The 22,684-nt window shown below is 42.1% G+C and overlaps 1 non-coding gene across 1 annotated transcript; it reads right to left on the bottom strand.

Annotated features, from left to right (window-relative positions):
• Window positions 1–11,449: 11,449 nt before the first annotated feature.
• LOC127198849 (U6 spliceosomal RNA) lies at window positions 11,450–11,556 on the bottom strand. Its single transcript, XR_007831887.1, has one exon. It is a non-coding gene; the product is annotated as a U6 spliceosomal RNA (small nuclear RNA).
• Window positions 11,557–22,684: the final 11,128 nt, after the last annotated feature.

Here is a 22,684-nt window from a genome sequence, read left to right as displayed (position 1 = left end):
AGGATCCAGGTGGAAGAAATAGGTCAGGACTCCTGAAGAAATCCTAGGCAACTCTTCCACCTCTTAGAGCCATAAATCCATGTTTTTTAGGACTGTTTGGAAACAGACTACAATTAAAAATGTATATTCAGAAGAGGTCAAACTAATCTTTTTCTGTTTGCATGTAATTAGTTCTCTTTAGAGAAAAATATTTTTCAAATAAGTAATCTGTGGAAAAAACATTATGAAAGCACAGAAATCAATTTTATCTACATTCTCATTAGGACATATATATACTATAAAGTACACAAATATTAAAGATGCAACTCAGTGGAAAAATGTTTATGATAGCAAGCCAAACTACTCATGATAATCCTCTTGTCTCAGCCTCTCAAGTTCTGGGATTGCAAGCACACAACGTGCCTTGCAATACAACTTTTCATTTTGAGGTGTATGTACACATGTGAAATCTGCCCAGCACTCTGAGACTCCTTCTTCCCAAAGCATCTACACCCAGAAACACTGGTACCTGCTTGTAGTCTCAGCTAACGGGGATCCCGGGAAAGGAGATTATCTTGAGGAATCTTCAAGTTCAAGACCAGCCTGGGCAACACAGAGAAGTCTCATTTGGCAGAAGGAGAATAAAAAGATCTGGCGTATGTACAGTTCTGGCCTGTTTCATCATGGGTACGTGGTCCCTGTCCTTGAACTTTATACAGATGACATCGTACAACATTTAAAGTATTTTTGCCTTGCTGGCAAGCAGTGAGATGCAATAGAAAAGTCATAGAGAAGAGAGGTCAATGAGTTTGAAAGAGAGCAGCGAAGAAGTACATGAGTGGGTTTGGATGGACAAAAGGGAAAAAATTAAATTAAACAAAGGGAAATATCACAGGAGACTTTGGAATCATGCCCAAGCTTTCACTCTAGCTCTCCCACTACATAACCTTGAATAAATGACTTCACTTAAAAACCCTTCGAATACATGTACTTGTCTTTGTAAAGAATACATTTATTTGCTAGTCTTTCTGAGGTCTCTGGCCCACAGGAGGCTCAACCTTTTGTCTTCTTTTTTTTTTTTTTCTTCTAGAAAAGTTCTGTCTTCCTGATCCCATATGTGTTTCCCAAAGGAGACCCTCAACTTCCTGAGATGCAAATTGTTGACTCCTTAGGTCTTTTTCTTTTCTTCTGTTTTGTGTCTAACGCGTTTCTCTGCTGTGGATTTAGCACTTGACTGTGGCATGACTACAAAGCTGTGGGAGGCCTGAGATCAGAAATTGTGTGATTTCTCCTAAACGCCTTACTAGTAAGAGAATCTCCATACATTTTGTAAATGAGAAATCTATTGAGATTGTCTCAGAAATGTGTACGACGGGTACCAGAGCTAGCAAAATGACTCAGAAAAGGGATTTGTGGATTTCTTACTTTCTTATATTTGATAAAGCTGCGTTTTCATACGGAGCTGCGGTTTTAAAACAAAGCAGTAAGATCCTGACATGTGGTGTGTACCCATGTTCACAGGCCTTCCCCCCAGAATGAGAGAGCGACACAAGAAACAACCAAAGCAGGAAAGCCAACATAACATACTCAGTGGGTTTACAGCTCGGCACAGATGGAATACACAGAGAACAAAGGAACAGGGGAAGGGGATCAAATGAGCGAACAACTTAGACTGAATGGTCACACCCATTAGGAGGATTTTCTTGGTTGTTTAGTCTTTTGTCAGTCCTTGGAGAGGAGATGTGTGAATTCCAGGGTTATGGTGGAGTCATAGAAGATGACAGAAAGTGCCTAAGTGGTAGGTGCGTATGATACTCAGAAGGCAGTTTCATCTCTAAGGAGTATCCCACGGGGTCTAAGTACCCATAAAACCGCTATAACCCATTAGAAACGCTTCAAAGAAATTCAAAGCGATTGCTTCGCACTAAAGGAGATTTCCCCCAAATTAAACACAGATCTGTCCCAATAATCAAATGTAATGATAGCTTCCTCCCCTATTTCCGACAATTCACATTTATGGCCCTCTGCCACTTTCCCTGGTCCATCTCTGGCCCTAAAGTCAATTCAAGTGGTCGGTTACTGGACAGAGGATCTTTCCCGACTTGTTCCCTGTATCCATAGGGTGTTGCTATGGATACACATCCCAGCAAACCTGATACTAATAATCCTGCCCCTTACACCCTCAAAAATAGCTCCCAAGTTACAGCACAAGGAAGAGGACAAACGTGTGTGTAGTCTTAATTGTGAGCCTCGTACTCAAGCTGTCCAGCCCCCTCCCCAGGCTCCTCCCCTATGACCTGTGCTTTATTAAGCCTCAGTGTCCTTTCCCACAGCTTTTACACAGGGTACTTGAAGCTTTAGTTAATCACATTAGCAGGAAAAATTAAGAACACAAAGGGGGCGGGTATGAAACTTGGCTAAAGATGGCAATAAGAGAACAAAGAAAAAGACCAGTACAATGTTGCTTAAGCAAGAAATTTCATTCTCACTGGCCGGGCGTGGTGGCCCACACCTGTAGTCCCAGCACTTGGGAGGCAGAGGCAAGCGGATCTCTGTGAGTTCTAGGACAGCCTGGTCTACAGAGGGAGTTCCAGGCCAGCCAGGGCTGCACAGAGAAACCCTGTCTTGAAAAACCAAAAGAAAAGAAAAGAAAAGAAATCTCATTCTCACAAGTACTTACTAGTACCACTTAATGTATAACTGACCAGAGTGTGCAGTGTGCATTGTTCAGTGTGCATGTGCACACGAGTGCATATGCATGTGTGTGTGTTCCATTGGTGATGCAAAACACCCAAGACAGGAGTAATTTTTATATTTACAAAGGGTAGAAATTTACTTCTCACAGTGCTGGAGGAAGAGTAGTCGAAGCTTAATGTGCCAGCAAAATTAGTCTCTTTCTCCAGGATGGCACTTCACTTACACACACACACACACACACACACACACACACACACACACAGAGAGAGAGAGAGAGAGAGAGAGAGAGAGAGAGAGAGAGAGAGAGAGAGAGAGGGAGAGCGCCAGGCATGCTGTGTCCGCACACGTAAACAATAGCATTCTAGAGAGCAGGACAGCGAGACTCAATACCTCCTAAAGGTCCCACCATTTTAAATACTCTTTTGCTTTGGAGATTAAGTTTCAGCATGAGTTGAGGAGGAGGAGGAAGGACACTGAAGTGATTTCAGAGAGGTATGTCTCATGCAAAATTAGGTGACAGAGGATGACACTTAGGATTGAGGCTGTAGCTTAAGAAAGCGGGCAACGTGGCCCAGAATGGCCTGAGAGGCCTAGAACACTCTTCAAATTCTAAATAAATGCCCACATTTCTTTTAAAATAGTTTTATATATTCTTTGAGAATTTCATCCGTGTGTATTATGTATTTTGATCATATTTATCCCCCTTTTGCTTGTATCTTTCCCACTCCCCGTGGACTTCCTCTTTTTCCCAACATAGTCCTTCTCATACTTTTATGTGGGTTTTTTTGTTGTCGTTATTTTGTTTTGTTTTTCTTCTTCTTCTTTACAAGTAACCCAGTGAGCTGAATTAGGGCTGCTTGAATGTGCATGTGTGGCGGGTTATTTATTGCATCACGAGGAGTTACACTTCTGGGGGCAAAATGACTCCCATCCCCTAACACCCATTAAGTACCTCAGCTAGGGGTGAGGAGTCACGTGCCTCTCCCCATTCATGCAGGAAAATACCCCTGGTTCATCCTTCCCGGAGCTTCTCTGTAGCAAATCACTTTTGCCTAATGCGCCCTCGCCCTCCCCACTTCCACCTCCCGGGTTGCGATTTTCAATTCTTACCACAAATCCTGCTTCCACTGGATTTATCTTGACGTTTTGTTTCGTTTTGCTTTGCTTCAGTGTGGGGATTGAACTGAGGGCGTCTTCCGTGCTAGGTGAGCGTTCTGTCAGTGAACCGTGTCTCCAGTCCTTTTTGCTGTTGCTGTTGTTGATGATGATCATTTTGAGATATTCTCGCTAAATTGACCAAGCTGACCGTGAGCTACATCTGCCGCAGAGTTGGGTCTCGGTCTTTTGAGTCTGGATCCATCTGACCTCCGGGAACATACCTTCTATTTTAGCATTGTGTAGAACAAGTTAGATTGCTCCAAACTCAGAGTTTAACTCGTCAAGTGAGGGCTGTCTCACAGGTCCAGAATAAACAAGCTCCCCCTCCCCCTCTTCACTTAACCAGAGAGTGGAGTCACAACTGGAAATGGAAATACTGCACTGACTAGACCGAAGAGGCCAGACCTCAGGATCCTGTTGTTCAAGACTTCTTTTATTTCTCGCTGCACAAATTAACGAGACTATTGTGATATTTCTATACTTCCACACGCTGTGAATTAACCACGCTGAGACACCGTTCTTCTATCTTCACAAGCATTGCCTGATCATTCCCTCCAGATCATAACCTCCCTTCCCAGAAGGAAGGAGATTCAAAGGACTCTGGGAGCTCAGCAAGACTGACTCACAAGGCCTCTGCTAGGGGTTCTATGAACAGCAGCTGCTGGAGGAGAGGAGCCTGGGAGGGCTGCCTGTCAACTGGGCAGGAAGCTCCCAGGGATGCTGCTTTCGTGAGCAGTCACCATGCTGGGGTAGAATTTTTGGTTACCTGTGCTCCTGTAAGTAACCCCAATAAATGAATTGATTCATCAAGCTGGGCTCAGATGGGGTTGTTTCTTTGGCCTATCCTTGGTGTCCCAGTTAGAATGAACAGATGTTTGTTATGTCTCTTCCAGGAAAACTCACATAGCAACCACCATCTCCACACCTTTCTCAGGTCTAGTAATTGCTCTTCTACTTTTAGATCGGCTTATTTATTTATTTATCTTCCACATTTAAGAGAGAATACATATAACTTATTTATCTGTGTCTGGCTTATTTTCGCTTAACACAATATCCTCCAGTTCCTCCATTTTGCTATAAATGACAAGATTTTTTTTTATTTATGGATGAGTAATACTACACACACACACACACACACACACACACACACACACACACACACACACCACACACACAATTTTATTTATCCATTCTACAGTTAACAGGCACTAGGCTAATTTCCATAACAGTGTCTTAATAAACATGAACACACAGGTGACATTTTTGTATGTTGACTTTTTAATTTATTTTTTATTTTTTATTTTTTGAGACAGGGTCTCTCTGTGTATGTAGCCTTGGCTGTCCTGGATTCACTTTGTAGACCAGGCAGGCCTCGAACTCACAGAGATTCACCTGCCTCTGCCTTCCAAGTGCTGGGATTAAAGGCATGCGCCACCATGCCCGGCCCCTGTTTTTTTTTTTAATGAACATTTATATTGCTTTTGATAGTGGTTGCACTGATTTATGTTCCTACCACTGCTATATAAGGATTCCTTATTGTCCACATCCTCACCAGTATTTGCTATTTATTTACTTATAATAGCTATTCTAACTGGAGTGAGATCTTATCTCACTGCGCATTATTGTTTGTAAAACTTTGATTTATTTTTAGTTTATATGTGTTTGAATGTTTGCCTGTATGCATGTATGCGTCTAGTGCCCTCAGAGCCCAGAAGACAGCATTGGATCCCTTAGAACTTGAGTTATAGATGGATGTGAGTCACCATATAGGTTCTAGATACTGAATCCAGGTTTCCTGGAACAGCAGCAAGTGCTCTTAACTGCTGAGCCATCTCTCCAGAACTTCATTCCACATTAAAGCTTTAATCTACATTTCTCCAGTGACTATTTTTTCTTATATTTGTCAGACGTCTGTATTTCTTCCTTTGGGAGGTGTCTGTTCAGATCATTAGCCATTATTAGTAGTCTTTTTTTTTTTTTTTTTTAAATATTGAAGCCTTTTCATTTAATGTAGTCCAATATATCTATTTTGCATGCTTCCTCTTAGATTTTGGATTTCTACCCCCAAAATTATTACTTGCACTAATAATTTTAAATGTTTCCCTTAAAGTTTTCTCTAGTATTTTCAGAGATTACAGTCTTATAATAATGTATTTGTTTATTTTGGGTTGAGTTTTGTACAAGTTAAGAGAGAGGAGTCAAGTTTCAATATTTCACATGTGTCTATCTAGTTACCCAGCATTTGCTAAAGAAGCTGTCTTTCCCCCAAAGTATGTTTTCAACACTTTTGTTATAGATTATTTGGCAATAGATGAGTAGAATTATTTCTGAATTCTCTGAGTTTTTAATGTTAATTTCCTTTTTTTTTTTTTTTTTTTTTTTTTGAGACAAGGTCTCTCTGAGTAGCCTTGGCTGTCCTGGACTCACTTTGTAGACCAGGCTGGTCTTGAACTCACAGCAATGTGCCTGCCTCTGCCTCCCAAGTGCTGAGATTAAAGGTGTGTGCCGCCACACCCGACTTTAATTTCCATTTTTAAAAAGTCTTTGTAGCATGTCTTTAAACCAGGTGTTATGTTGCCTTCATCATTCTGGTTTTTGCTCCAGAATGCTTTGGCTATTTGAAGTCTGTTCTTTCCAACGAATCTTAGGATTGTCTTCTAGATTTATGAAAATGTCAGTATTCTGGCAGGCGTTGAATCAAAAGCACAGGTCACTTTGGAAACTATGGGCATTTTAACAATATTAATTCCTTCCATCTGAGCCTTCTTTGAAAATGCGTGCTGCTGGATGTCTCTATTCCGAAGCTCACTGAAGTTTACATATGCGGGTTAGAAACAGTGGTCAGTTGTGTACTGTGGATCTTTTATCTCTGCGTTGATGTTTTGTTTGCTTGCCATTATCAGTTACTGAGATGTATGTTTCATAACCTCCCACTACGGTTTCCTATTTCTCTATTTTTTTGTCACATATACTCCAGCTTTGCTACCAATGGCTTTCAGATTTATGATGTTATGTTTTTTTCTAGTAAAGTATTATAAAGTATTTTTATACCTTTTAAAGCGAATACACAAAATGTATAAGTTGTGCTTATTAATGGGTACTGTCTTAGTTACTCTTCTTTTCTTTTTTTTTGAAATAGGGTCCCTCTATTATGTAGCTCTGGCTGTCCTGTCCTGGAACTAGCCATGTAGACTAGGCTGGCCTTGAACTCCCAGTGATGCGCCTGCCTCTGCCTCCAGAGTGCTAGGATTAGAGTTGTGTGCCACCACTGCTTGGCTCTGGTTACTTTTCTACTGCTGTGGAAAGACACTGTGACCAAGGTAACTTACAGAAATATGGGCTTATTTGGTGTTTATAGTTCCAGAGGTACATGAGTGGATTACCACCATGGCAGGAGACAGGCAGGCATGGCACTGAAGTGGCAGAGGAGAGCTCAGCATCCTGATCCACAAACAGAAAGCAGAAAGAGGTAATTGGGAATGGTATAGGCTTTTAAAATCTCCAAGCCCACCTTCAGTGGCACCCCTGCTCCACCAAAGCCACACCTCTTAGTCCTTCCCAAACCGTTTCAACAACTGGGGACCAAGCCTTCAAACATAAGAGCCTATGGGGCCATTTGTTCTAACCTTTTACTTTAAGTCTTACTGAATTTTTACATTGGCTCACTTAAAATTACATCACAGCCTTAACTATAGTCCCCAAATCTTGGGGTGGGGTGGGGTGGGGTGGGGTGGGAACAGGTCTCCATACATAGCTCAGGTTTGCCTCAAACTCCTGATCCTCCTTCCTCAACCTCCTGAACGCTAGAATTATGTGTGTGTTTCACAAGACACTTTTTGCATTTATGTGTGTGTGTGTGTGTGTGTGTGTGTGTGTGTGTGTGTGTGTGTGTGCGCGTGCCTATATCAAGGGCCACAGGACACAGCCTCCGATGTCATTCCTCAGTGCTTCTACCTTTTTCTTTTGAGGCAGCTTCTCTCATCTCTTTGGCCTGGAACTCCCCAGCAGTCTGGACTAGCAGGCCAGTGATCCTCACAGGATGACCTCTTCCCAACCCCCCATCCCCACTCCCACCCCCAGTTCTGGGATTAGGGGTCCTCATTCATGCCCAGCAAACACAAACTTGACTAAGTAAGCACCTCCAGCCCTCTCTTAGTCTTCCAGCACTCTCCAGGAGATTGTAACATTCATTTGGAATTTGTGAAAATTCCTCCAATCTAAATTAGGGTTCTTGGCTCTTCCTGAACAATGTGAGACTCCCAAACTGTCTTGTTATGCTTGTCACCCATCACATGTCATTCTTCCATTGCTGTCAGGTATTTTTATTCTTTCTATAAACAGCATGAAAGCACACAAGACATTGCTACTGTTGTTTGAACAGTCAACATTCACTTGGCGTTTCTCTTTTAGGTGCTGTTTTCATTGCTTTTCATGTCTTCCCCGCATCCCTGTGCTCCTGTCAGCAATCTTTTCTTCTGCCCAAGCCACTCCCGCCAGTATTTCCTGTGGAGCAGCAGCACTGCACAATGACTTCTCCCAGTCTTGCTTACCTGAAATACAGCTGCGCCAACTTCACTTTGAAGTGTATTTTCACTGGCTATCAGATTGTACTTTGGTAGCCATTTTCTTCCCGTGACTTCCAGTGTTTGTGTTTTGTTGTTTTGCTTGCTTTTGTCTTTGTTTTGAGACAAAGTAGTTTTACTATGTTCAGAGACTGTCCTCACACTTCCAATGCTCTTGCCTCAGCCTGCCAAGGGTTGTGATTAAAATTATGTGTGGTGTCTGGAAATTCTCTTTCAATGCTTTCTAAACAAGAGGAAAAACATATGTCTATGAATCCATTGGTTATACCTAGCGGTAAAATATTAGATGCTCCCCAACAAGGGAATAGACAAATCTACTCACACTTTCATTTCCATCAGGTCAAAAGCACTAACCAGTTCAAAAAGACAAAGTGGGCCAGCGCGATGCTTCAATAGGAAAAGGCCCTTGCTGCCAAGCCTAAGGGCAAACATGCTGTCCCCACGTTCTACATGATGGAAACAAAGAAGGGGCTCCTGGGACACACTGATCCTTAAACTCATATGAAAAGAAAAGACAAAATTAAAAAAAAAAACTATAAATAAATAAGACTGACTCGGTTGTGAAGACAAGAATGAGGAAGGATTTACATAACTGGACTCTTGTTTTGAATGTTCAATGTTCTGCACAAAAGTCCTTGCGTTTGAAGACTTGGTCCCTGCGTGGGATTTGGGAAGCCGGTGTAGATGTGGAGGATCTGCGCCATATTATAAGCAGATGCTATATGCTCCTGCTGCCACAGACACAGCCTTACCTGTCATGATGGTGTGTCTCCGCTCAGCCATGGGCCTCATAAACTTCTGTCAGTTATTGGGTTAGCAACACAAAACAACTAATACGTGATACTGGACCCCTTATAAAGTTATGGCAACTAAAACAGTGTGGTACAAGTGTCAAAAAATGTCCAGAAACAAGCCCACATACACTCACCCTCCTGATTTGGGACAATTGGTAATAGCAAGCAATATGATAAAGACTGCCTTTCCAATAATCATTGCTCAATGAGTTAAATAGTCATATGATAAAAAATAGCTTTGACCCCATCCACAGACACATACATTCTAGGTGAGTTTCAGATCTAAATGTTATAGTTACAGTAATAAAACATATAGAAATTAACATAAGAAAAAACTTTACAGCTTTGTACAGGCAAAAAATAAACATACAAGGGGCTGGAGAGATGGCTCAGACATTAAGAGGACTGTCTGCTCTTCCAAAGGTCCTGAGTTTAATTCCCAGCAACTACATGGTGGCTCACAACCATCTATAATGTGATCTGGGCCCTCTTCTGGTGTGCAGGTGTACATGCAGACAGAATACTGTATAACTAATAAATAAATCTTAAAAAAGAATAAACACACAAAAAATCATTGGCCATATAAAAACATTTTACAAATTTGATATTAACATTAATAATGCTTGTAAAAAATAGATAATTCAGATAACAGAAGAGAGGACATTTATAATGTATATAATTGGCAAAAGAATCAGGCAGAACGTATGAATTTAACTTCCACAATTGACAATACACTTCTGAAAAAAGATGTTAAAAGTCTAGTATGCAGAAGAAAAAGAAGTCTCTTTGGTCAAAAGGAAATGCAAATTAAAGGTGCAATAAGATATTATTACACATTTACATGGGAGAGTTTCAACTTTATTTTTTAATTTTTTTAAAAGAGTTTAAATTTTAAAAGATATAAACATCAAAGGAATCAGAATGAGCAGAACTCTTCATGTTGATGAAAAGAGTAGCAGAGATTAGTGTCACCCTCAAGGAATTGAAAGACACAGGGATGGTTGTCCTCACTATGTAAATCCTAACTTACTATTCTAGGCCCGGCTGAAGGCCAGTGGTTCTACAGCGATGAAGACTATGTAGAGTTGGCATAAAAAATAATCACAGAGATTAATGGTCTAGAATCTCAAGTCTAGAAACAAGTCCATTTTCTATGGTGATGGTGGTTTGAATAGGAATGGCTTTTGTAGTCTCATGTGTTTAAGTGCTTGGCTGTAGGGAGTGGCACTGTTAGAAGGTGTGGCCTTGTTGGAGGAAGTGTGTCACTGTGGGCGTGGGCTTTGAGGTCTCCTTGATCCAGCTGCATACATTTAATTGGGGCCTAGCTTACAGTTTCCCACGGCAAAGAGCATGGCGGTGTGCAGGCAGACACGGTACCGAGGAAGGAGCTGCCAGATCTACATCTTGATCCACAGGCAGCAGAAGAGGACTGTGTGCCTTACTGGATGTAGCTGGAGAACAGGGGATCTCAGATTTAGCAAATCTCAGTAGCAGCAGCCTCTGTAGGGGAGCCATCTTCAGGTCATAAATATCAGGGGGAAAAGCTATGGTGGACATTGTCTGCACACAATGTCAATGCTGGCATTCAGCTTCAAGGAGGGCTTTTTCAATCCCCCTGAACTTGAGGATGTTGGGTCCTTGATAGGACCACGCCCATGCCAATAGCAGTTACTAGGTACTTCAGCCACTCAGGGCTTCTTCACTTCCTACACTCTACTTTTCCAGAGGACCTAGGTTCAATTCACAGCATGCTCATGGGGGTTCTCACTGTCGGTGACCCCAGTTCTGGGGGATCTGATGCCTTGGTATGACTTCCATGGGCATCAGGCATGCAAGTGGTACACAGACATATATGCAGACAGAAACTCATAATGATAAAATAAAAATAACAATAAAATGAGTTGCTTAATGTGGGCTCTGGGAAAGTGAACTTAGGTCGTCTAGAAGATCAGCAGGTGCTCTTAACCCTGAAACATCCCTCCAGCCTTTAGTTATTTTTCTCAGTGTCAAGCTCATTCAGTGGGAAAGGATAGTCCTGGAGAACTAAGTGTTCCCATGAGTCCGTCTACTCCCCAGTGAACTAGGACACCTCACTCATTCCATATGCACACAGTAATTCAAAAGTCATCAAAGGCATGACTGCAAGAGCCAAGCTTATAAAACTCTGAAAAGAAAAGCACAGGCAGAAAACCTTTATGACATTGAGTTGGGCAACAGTTTCTTTCTTTCTTTCTTTTTTTAAATACGGAACGCTTCATGAATTTGCGTGCCATCCTTGCGCAGGGGCCATGCTAATCTTCTCTGTATCGGTTCAGTTTTAGTATATGTGCTGCCGAAGCGAGCACGGCAGTTTCTTACATATGACATCGGAACTAGGAAACCGAAGAAGGTAAGTAGGAAAAATTCAGATTTCATGAAAATTTAAACTACCGTGTACTAAAGAACACTGTCTATTAAGTAAAAACCAAGAACAATGAAAACCCCACAACCCTCCCAACTACACAAATCACGCACTCAATCAGAGAGCAATACTCAGGTGTGCACTGAGAGACCCGTGGAGTTTTAAAAACAATTAAAATTGGACTCAACTAGAGAGGTCTACAAAGAACTACATGTCGAGTGGTTTAGAGCAAGCAGAAGTCTTGTAAGCGCTGATGGAAGGAGAGCAAAATTTAATGTTGCCCTCGAAAGACTGAAAAGACAAAGGAGTGGTTGTCAGGATCACATGTTTGGGCTGGAGAGATGGCTCAGCGGTTAAGAGCACTGTCTGCTCTTCCAAAGGTCCTGAGTTCAATCCCTAGCAACTGCTTGGTGGCTAACGACCATCTATAATGAGATCTCTTCTGATGTGCAGGTGTATATGGAGGCAGATCACTGTATATATAATAAATAAATATTTAAAAAAGAAGACTCACATGTTCTTGGTTTACAATCCCAGCCCCACGTAAAGTCCAGTTTCTAGTGATCAAGACAGGGTGGGGTTGGCATAGCAGTACTTACAGAGAAGAATAAAATGGCCGGCGGGCACAAAAAGATGGTGGAAATCACCGCAAATAATTAAGGAAATGCAACACAAAGGTACAATAAGATGTCAGTACATCCTCGGTAGAATGACTCATAAAAAATGAAGAGCAAAAGTTGAGGGTGGATAGAGAAGCTGGGATTGTTTGTGCTGCTGGAGGGAACATCGGTGATGTGTACCTAGTGTGAGAGTGGAAAACATTGGTGATTCCTCAAAGTCCACAGGTTTACCATATAACCCAGCAATTCCACTTTTAGGTACATACATAAAATAATTAACAGCAAGGATCAAATCATATACTTTCAAAAATACCCATGTTTATAAAGGTGTAAGTTACAGCAGCCAAACGGTAGAAGCAACTCAAATGCTTATCAATGGACAGATGGGTAAACAAACTGGTATATTAAAAGGGAATAAAATCCCGATATTTGCTATAACATGGATGAACCAGGAAGACATTATACTAAGTGATGCAAGCCTGGCTCCAAAAAGACATTGTGTGGCTCCACCTTCACAGAGCATTCAGAGAAGGTGACTTCATAGAGGTAGAAAGTAAAAAGGCGGGCTAGGGGAGCAAAAGGGCAGTTATTGTTTAATTTGGCACCACATTTCTGCTTGGAATAATAAGGTTTTAGAAATTGGTACTAGCAGCAAGCCACACAGCAATGAGAATGTGTTTAGCGCCACCAAACTGTGCGCGTAAGATATGCATCTTTCTGCAGGCAGAGTCGACAGCGGCACTCTGGCAAGACAGGGTAAGCAAGTCCTCAATAGTTCCTGCCTTGCGAATAAGTCTGGCAGAGATATTGGGCCAGAAAGCCGAAGATGAGGCTCCAACGTTATAGAGAGTGTTGGGTGACTGTTCAGGCAGTAAACCGTCTGAGTCAATTTGTTCATTTTGGAAGCTGCTAACTTGTTCTGCTGGTTCACTCAGGAATTTAAGTTTTATTCCTTCTCAAGTGTGTGAGGGGCATTGAAGGCCGGATGTTAATAGTTTTACAATCAAGTTTAGTTGGTTAGGGGAGAAGATCTTTCAGATCAAGATAAAGAAGTTAAGTTATTAGAGTTGAGATAAGATAGATATTGAATCTCATTCAGAAATTTAGACCCAACAAGACAGGAAAGACGTTTACTTCAAGCTGGACAAATACAAACAGCCAAACCACTATGAATGTAACGTTTATAGAACTCATGACTGTCACATGGTTCTCCCTGCTGTATGTAGTTTGTTTTATACATATGTAATAAAATAAATGTATTTTTAAAAGGCATGCATCTTTTAACACAATAAGAAAAACAAATTTAAAAATTAATTTTAAGCTGGGAGTGGTGGCACACGACTTTAATCCCAGCGCTCGGGAGGCAGAGGCAGGCGGATCTTCATGAGTTCAAGGCCAGCCTGGTCTACAATGTGAGTCTAGGCTGGCCGGAGTGATATACAGAGAAATCCTGTCCCCAAAAGCCTAAAAAAAAAAATTAATTAAATTTAAAATGCAAAGACTAGGGGTGAAGAGATGGCTCAGCATTTGCTGTTCTTGCAGAAGACCTGCGTTCCATTCCTAGTACCCACACAGAGACTCACACTGTCTGTTACTTCAGTTCCAGGCAATTCAGTGCCCTTCTCTGGCCTCCATGTGCACGGGCAAGCATATGTAAACTTAACATTTATTCAGACAAAACACCTATAAATACAAAATAAAGATAAGTAAGTCTTTTTTAAAAAAAATAGTAGAGACAAATAACAAAAATTGTTCAGTGGGTTAAAATGCACTTCGCCACCAAGTCTGAAGACCCGAGTTTGACCCCTGGGACCCATATGGTAGAAGATAATCGATTCATGTAGGTTGTTCTCTGATCTCCACGAGCACAATGCAAACAGGCACATGCTCCTGCCAAGACAAAAATAAGGTAAATCAATATAAAAATCGTGAATATTATGGCATACAAGCTAAATCTGATAATTAAAAAAAAAAAATCAGCCTATCATAGTGGATGACAGTGGACTTCTACAAAATTTAACCGAGTTCTGGTCCTGATTGCAGAAGCTATGTTCCATGCACTATCTTTACTAAAGCAAATTGAAATGACCACCAACATATGATATAAAGCTGTTAATTCATTCCTACGTATCAGGAATAAGAACCAGTGTAGCTTGTTCACGTGGGATGGAGGAATTCAATTTTGTCACGATACAAAGGGACTCAGAGCATGTGGCTAGTCCATGGAACATCACACTGGATATATATTAGAGTATACTGTGATTGGCCCGGTTAACCAGGCCAAGCAATGTCGGAAAATGGAATCTACCGTGGATACTTTGTTAGGACACACGCAGGCAGTTCAGAAGGTGGAAAGTAAAATTCAGGTGCTTGTGAGCTGTGTGACTCATGGACCTATTTGGAAGAAAGTTACTTATGACTCACAATGAAAGCAGAACGGGGCTTGTAGTCACGTAGTCCTAGGTCCTAGTCCAACTTCTGTCTTTTACTAAATGCCACATTTGCAACAACTTTCTTAATCTCTCTATTTCTTGATTTCCTTGCCTCCAAATACCTACCAAATATAAGAACCAGCACACACATTTATCTTATGTTGCCATGGCTCTGTTTTATAGCACTGGATGCTAAATTAGACAGCACAAGTAAACTGCAGGCAATATAGTGTGTGTGTGTGTGTGTGTGTGTGTGTGTGTGTGTGTGTGTGTGTGTGTGTGTGTGTGTATGTATGTATGTACATACATGTGTTTATCTATACATACACACACACATATTTCCTTTATTGGTTTCCTCTGGCTGCTATAAGAAATTAAGACAAAGTTTGTAACTTAAACAGAGTGGTGTGTGTGTATGTAGCAGACCCAAGCCTCAGGCACCAGGCTTAAGTCTCCTGCTATTAAGCCACACTCCCAGATCTTCGTTTTTATAGCACTAGATTTGCAAAGTCTGAACCAATTTCCCTGGGTCAGAATCAGTTGAGTCAGCAAAGCTGTATTCCCCTTGGAAGCTTTTGGGAAGAATCTGTTTCCCTGTGTTTTCCAGCTTCTAGAGTTTCATTTCTCATGGGCCTTGCATGACTAAGAACCATTCCTCAGTATTTCATGCATGGCAATACCGTCTCTTACTTCAGCCCTCACCGTTGATTGAGTTAAAAATCCTTTTTCTGCATCAATCTCCCTCTGTCTGGTGCTCGATTCACAGTTAGGGCTTATGTGGATAACCATGAATGTCCACTAACTTACATTGTACCATCCATGGAGGTTCTAGGGGCCCAGATACCTGTGGAGGCCGTTATTCAACCAACCACATTCCTTTTCGTCTTTGCTATTTTCAGTTCTTACTATCGTTAAAGGTTATTTTTATTGTTGTTGTTTTGTTTTGGCTTCTAAAACAGTGCTGTACAATGGAACTATAATATGAACTCCATGTATCACTTTAATTTTTCTAGAAGCCACATTCAAAAGGTTGAAAGACGGCTGAGTCAGTAAGACACTTGCTATGCAAACATGGGGACCTGAGTTTGATTCCTAGCCCCCAGGTGAAAAACCCAGCATCACCCACATGAAAAAGCTGGGTGTGGTGACCTGCACCTGAAACCCCAATGCTGCAGTGGCAGAGATGGGAGGACCCTTGCGACTTGCTGGCCAGTCAGTCAGTCTAGCCAAATCTGCAAGCTCCAGGTTCAGTGAGAGGCCCTCTCTCAAAAATATTAGGTGGGGATCAGTTGAGGAAGATGCCTGACATTAACCTCTAGCCTAGACACACACATACACACACACACGCGCGTGCGCATGTATTACACACACACACACACACACACACACACACACAAATGAAACAGGTGAAATTAATTTTACTTGTAGAATATATTCAATCAAATATATGCAAGACACCATTAATATATAATCAATATGATAACTATTGTGGTGTTTTATGTTTTTATACCAAGTCTTTGAAATCAGTATGTAGCGTGCATTTGGTGTAAATATTAATTCAGATCAACCATACTTCCATGATTCTACAGCCACATGTGTTAGTATCTGTTGTGTTAGCTAGTGCAGGGTTATAGAGTTGTGAAATTAGGAGATCTAGGACAGACTGGCCCGTGTTCTCACACACAGCTCATATTTTAGCAGCTATTATCATCACCTCTGGCAATCAGTTCTGACTCTATCCACCATTAAGATGCTGGCTCAAATCCTTCTCGGTGTACCGAGGCTGCCACTTGAGGGGTCATATACACCCCAAAGAACCAGACAGGCCACGGGATTAGCATCAGGTTAGAAGTCAACTAGGTTCATCATGAAAACATGGTTCACTGTAGGTCTGAAAAGAAAGAAATTTAATTTAAGGCATTAGTAATATCAGCTGGTGGAAGAGCCAAAAGCCAAACAACAGACAACGAGCCGAACCACAGGCCAGCGTCTGTGCTTAGTGTCTGCTTCCTCTCAAGATGGAGAGACAGTGGCTGGGTTAGGGGTGGCGTTGTCTGAGCTGCAAACTGGCTTCACTAGAAAACTAGTACCGCGCTGCTGGCTCAGGTCAGGGAGAAAGGAATTGTGGGTGAGAAATGGAGACAAAAAGATAAACGTAGCCGTGAGTGACTACATGTGCTGCTGCAGGGGGCGAGAGGGAGAGAGATGCCGAGTGTTCTACCATTGGCCAAACCTGTCCTAAAGGCATTTGGAAAGGGATCCTGAAAAAAGTAAAAGGAAAAAACATAGGAGGAAAAAATTAGAGAAGCGATTTCTGAGTAATGGGCAGTTAAGTCCCTTGAGCGACACCTTTTGTGATTCAAAATGTCAGGTAGCTAATGTCCTATAAATTGGATTGATGGGCCTACAGCTTGCCTTCTCAGGCCGCAAAAGGGACAATTCTAAAGCGTCTTACACGTTTCGTAGAGTTCTCAGTGAGGTAGTGAGTGCTTCAGTTGCCCTCCTTGGTCACATGCTTGTCCTGTTATGCTCACCAGGGTCACCTTCACACAAAACCTGCACCATGTCCTTTTCTTCAGGTAAGAATTCAAAATGATCCAGGGGCAAAGGTCTCTAAACCGTCGGGAAGTGTGTGTGTGTGTGTGTGTGTGTGTGTGTGGCGGGGGTGTGTGTGTGTGTGTGTAAGGATATTGGGGAGAGAGAATTAGGATTTTGTCCTGTTTTTAGACAGGGTCTCTCTATGTAGCTCTGGCTGACCTCACCACATAGTGACAAGGCTGGCCCAGAACTCATAGGGATCTGCTTGACACTGCCCCCAGACTGCCAAAATTAAATGCTAACCTGAATTACGTTTCCTTTAGTGCGTTTATCAGGCACTAAAGTTTCCAGATCTGGGTGTTGTGTTTGTAGTGTAAGGGAAACAGCGCCATCTGTTGGTCACCGGTTCAAAATCGCTACTTCATGTTGTAAGTCTGTACTTGGTCTTGTGGAGCCTTGTCTTTTTTAGCGATGCTCTGTTTACAGCTCCCATCAATCTCCGCCTCAGACAATATGGTATGCAGTAGGACAGTTCCAAGAGTGTGGAGAGGACCCTTGTGTGAGATGAAATGATAATGACGAGCTGGGTCACGATCATATCATATTGGCTGCATCAGTTCAGCTGCTCTAGGATGGTGGGAGACATGGCAAGACCAGTGGGCCCCACGATCATGGACCTACTGTTGCACTTCTTGGCCCATGAAGTGAATTGTCTTGATAAAAACAAAACAATGCTGTCTGGAAACCATGATGGTGGATAAGGCACTCCATAAGACCATGGCTGCTAGTCTTGGTAGACGCATTACATGTAGGGAAGAAAGATCCACAGTTAGAACAGGTCCCTGGTCCAGCAAGGACAAAGAATTGCCCCTTCTGCAGTGAAGGTGGTCCGATGTAGCCACCCTGCCACCAGGTTACTGTGGAAGTGTCCCACAGTATGGCTTGGTGGGGCAGGCAGTACACGTCACATGATGGGCAGTTCAATCTCATGATAACTTGGAGGCCTGTTGTGAAATGCTCCGTTTCCACTAAGGCCCAACAGCATACCAAAAACTGTCTTTCAAAGGGGGTACAGTTGTCTACAGAGGATGGTAGAGCCTTGCTCCAAAATTCCAAAGGTTTGCCTCATGATTCACCTATAGGGGCCTGTCAAAGGCTTCAACCAGCATCTCTATCTGCCACCAAAACCTCGGGTACCATCAGGTCTGCTGGATCATGTGGTCTACTTGGCAGAGGAGCCTGGACCCCCCATTGAAAAGCCTGTTCCATGGCTGGAGAGATGGCTCAGAGGTCCTGAGTTCAATTCCCAGCAACCACATGCAGGCAGAATGCTGTATAAATAATAAATAAATCTTAGAAAGAAAGAAAGAAAGAAAGAAAGAAAGAAAGAAAGAAAGAAAGAAAGGCCTGTTCCAGGCTCTGCCCAAAGCTAGCAGCATTCTGAGTTTTAGTTGGGGGGCTCTAGAAGAACAGAACTGATAGATTTTACAGACTGTGGTCCCACTATCCCAACAATGTGTCCTTTAGTGGAAGGTTCAAGAATCCCATAGTTGCTTGGTCCATGAGGCTGGATATCTCAGCTGGTCTTCAGTGTCATCCAGAATCCAGAGGAAGTAGACTCTAGTACCAGTGAGGGGATAAACTTACCAGCAAGAGTAAGAGCAAGTAGGCAGATAGCAAGGACCTCCTTCATATAGGCTGCCATAAGAATATGTGGTCCTATTTAAGGTGGGTCTTTCCACCTTAAATGATCCAATCAAGGAAAATGCCTCCCATGTGTACCCAGCAGCTTGTTTTTGTTTTGATTTTTTTTTAATTGAAAATAGATTCTTCTCTCATATAATATATCCCAACCACAGTTTTCCCTCCCTCCACTCCCCCCCCCCTTCACTCTCCCTCTGACTTCTTTTAGAAAAGAGCAGGCCTCCAAGAGACAACAACCAAACACACAAAACAAAATACAATGAGACTGGGCAAAAACCCCGACACTAAGGCTAGACAAGGCAATCCAACAAGCGGAAATGAGTCCCAGGAGCAAGCCAGAGAATAAAAGACACACTCACTCCCACAGTTTGCAGTCTCACAAAAACACCAAGCTAACAGCCACACCATCTATGTGGAGGGCTGCAGATCCCTGCAGGCTCTGTGTTTGCAGCCTCAGTCTCCGAGAGCCCCTATGAGCCTTGCTTAGTTGATTCGGTGGGCCATGGTTTCCTGGTGTCCTCCATCCCTCTCTGACTCCTACAGTCTTTCCGCCTCTTCTTCCGAGGGATTCCCTGGGCTCCGAAGGGGAGGGACCCAACGGAGATCTCCAATTTAGACTCGTTTTCCACATAATGTCTGGCTGTAGGTCTTTGCACTTAAATTACTCCAGAATCCAAACAGGTCTGCCAGGTGTTCTTCCTTCCTCATGGTGGGAGGGACCAGGTGCAAGAGCTTATCCTTTGACTTAGAAGGAGCATCTCTGCATGCCCCACACCTCTGGCTCCTTGAGAGTTCCTGAAGTTGGAGGCCCTTGGATTCACTTCTGTCTTAGTTACATTTCAGTCGCTTTTGTATTGCCGCGATAAAACACCACAAGCAAGGCAACTTCTAGAAAGAAGGGTTTATTTGGTGCCTACCGTTCCAGAGGGATGTAAGTGCATCCACATCATGATGGGGAGTGTGATGGCAGGCAGGCAGGCAGGGCGCTGGAACAGCCCCCGAGGACTCAGATCCTGACACACAAACAGGAAGCGGAGAGCCAACTGAGAATGATGGGAGTCTTTGAAACCCAAAGCCTGCCCCCAGTCATATGCCTCCTCCATCACGGTCACACCTCCCAAATCTTCTCAAACAGTTCTACAAACTGGGGGACCAAGTATTCAAACCTAGGAGCCTCTGGGGGGACCATCCTCCTTCAAACCATCACAGTCTCTGTGGTGGAAGGCAAGGACTCCCATAAGTTGGCCTCTCACGTCTCTAATGTGCATTGCCACGGCATACAAACATCCTCCTGGACAATGCAAGTAAAAAAAAAAAGTTACAATTCAAAAATCCTTTTTATGTGAAGTACAAATTGTAAATTCAATTTTGTTAATACCCAGGTATATGATAGTTCCAATAGTGTGAGCTGAAGCCGTTTTGATTGTTTTAAGGGTTGGTCTTTTTGTCCAGGTGGATAAACTGAAGGTGGCAAAATTGTTTACAGGTTTTCATCATCTGTGTTTGCACTGAAAGTCCTCATGGCGTTCAATTTATTACCAGTACTGGGGTTTTGCTGAAGTTGAGTGCATTTGCTGATGGTTTCAAAGAAGCAATTATGCTCTTTGTGTACCAGTTGGGCTCAGTGATACTCTTATGTGGAGTATGTACTCTTAGATTTGTCTGTTGTGCATTTTACAGAACCTTTTCTTGGTTGTTGAGATGAGGTTTTACTTATTAGAGCCACAAACCTCACTCACTCTCCATAATACCTCAGCTATGTTCTGCAATCTCTTTTAAAAGTAGTCTTGGGGTTTGACCCCGGGCCTTGCACTTGGCAAGTAGGCATTCCACCACTGAGTCATACATATTACCAGTGCCGTGCAAAATGCTTAACAGGTGGCTCTACCGCAGGGCCTGTGGGACAGCCATTTTGTGACAAGCCACACCTGTCCTTCCTTCTTCGTTTGGTCTGGTGAGTTGGGTGTATTTGAAGGAAAGCTCTTCGCTTCATTCACACTGTTCCCAAAGTGCCTGAGGCGCGAGCTGTTGCTCATTGTCTTCCTGTGGCTTCCCTTCGGTGAGATCAACATGGCTTCCTTACATAGTCCTATTTCCTTCTTGTATTTTCTCCTTTACTTTGGGATGTTGACATGTGAATGTGCCTTCTAGATTAATTGTACTTCGAACTTATACATTTATCACAAATATATTTATATGAAATATTATAGTAGTTATATGAGAAACATGTATACACATTCATAAAAAATACATTTTTTAACGCTTTAGGCCTTTAACCCTCTGTGTATATACACAAAGAGAATTGTGTGTTTCCCCCTGTACCTATCAGATCCTTATCTCTGTGCGACGACTGCTACTGTTATCATCTATATCAACAAAGTATTTTCAAGTCATGGATTTGGTTTTTATGATGGAAATTTTGATAAGCCCCTTAGAAGTCTGTTATTTTTATAGACATATGCAAGATATTTATATCAATGGCCCTTTGTCCTGTAACATGAAATACTGGGAAGAGGACATTTGCAGACTTGTAAACACAGCGCACATACCTTACAATTTCACTTATATTTATTTTGGGAAAGGTTACATTTATTTTCATAGCTTGCTTTCATTAGCACATCACATAAATGTTTGGAGTTGGATGGCCTTTATGCAAATGTATGCAAATGTATGCAAATGCACGACCAGATGGCCTGCATGGCTAGGCTATACCATTAATTCTACATGTTGAGGGCTGTTTGAAATATATTTATCAATATAACAATTATGCTCATTCCCAAGATTCTTTCCCTGTCAGAAGAATGGTCTCAGAAAATGACTTTTCTTATTTCTTCAGGGAGCAGTAGTAGTTCAGCCTTCAAAGTCAGTGAGAGAAAAACTCCTCAGTGAACTAAGAAATGTAGATGAGGAAGCTCACAGTAATAGCAGTGGATGAGATGAAATATGTAATTTGGTAGTTATGTTATTAGGGGAAGAATATGGAACAGAAATAACGTGTAATAACCTCTTTTTAAAAAGCATATTCTTTGTGGTGAGTTGCATGTGTGGTTGAAGACAGGTACAAGTTCATGTTTGGACAGGGGTTTCACCGTGGGTGCTGATGATTGAACTCAGGTCGTCAGGCTTGTGTGACTCTCTTAGACCTGAGACATCTCGCCAACCCATTAACCTATTTATAAATGTGGTCTTGATCTTGTCTTAGCACATTTGCCCACATAGCAGCTGATAGATGTCACAGTATGGATTGTGACCTCACTCTTGCCAGCCACACTGTTGCTATGGTTATGGATTGTGTATATTTACCTTGGTACTGTGGTACCGACTTTCAGTATAGTACTGACTTCGCAGTCAGCATGTGGGATAGTAAAGATCGCTCTAATTTCGTTATGGTAAACGTTTAGAATGGGAAATGATTGCTCATGTCAAGGTATGATATTCACCACTGAATGTGTGCCTTCACCTGGACAAGTTATTTTTCAAATATTTCTTTCTCTATTATATATAGTTTAATTATGTTTTAACTTTTCATTCTGTAGCATGTATTTGATTGTCCTGTAAAGCAATTAGACTCTAACCTTTTCTTATATGTTATATTAGGGTACTCTAAAGAAACAGAATTGATAAAATGAATATATATGTGTATAGTATGTATGTTAAAAGGGGATGTATTAGCTTGGTTTATGGGATACTGTCTGGGTAGCTCAACAAAGGCTGTCTTATGTTTTGAAAGACTGAGAATCCAATAGTGGTTGAGTCCAAAGGCTGGCTGTCCCGGCAG

This window comes from Acomys russatus, chromosome 14 (assembly GCF_903995435.1).
Source record: "Acomys russatus chromosome 14, mAcoRus1.1, whole genome shotgun sequence".
In the NCBI taxonomy this organism is placed as follows: Eukaryota; Metazoa; Chordata; class Mammalia; order Rodentia; family Muridae; genus Acomys; species Acomys russatus.
The sequence above is the reverse complement of the archived record's forward strand: the minus strand, read 5'-3'. Positions and strand labels throughout refer to the sequence as shown.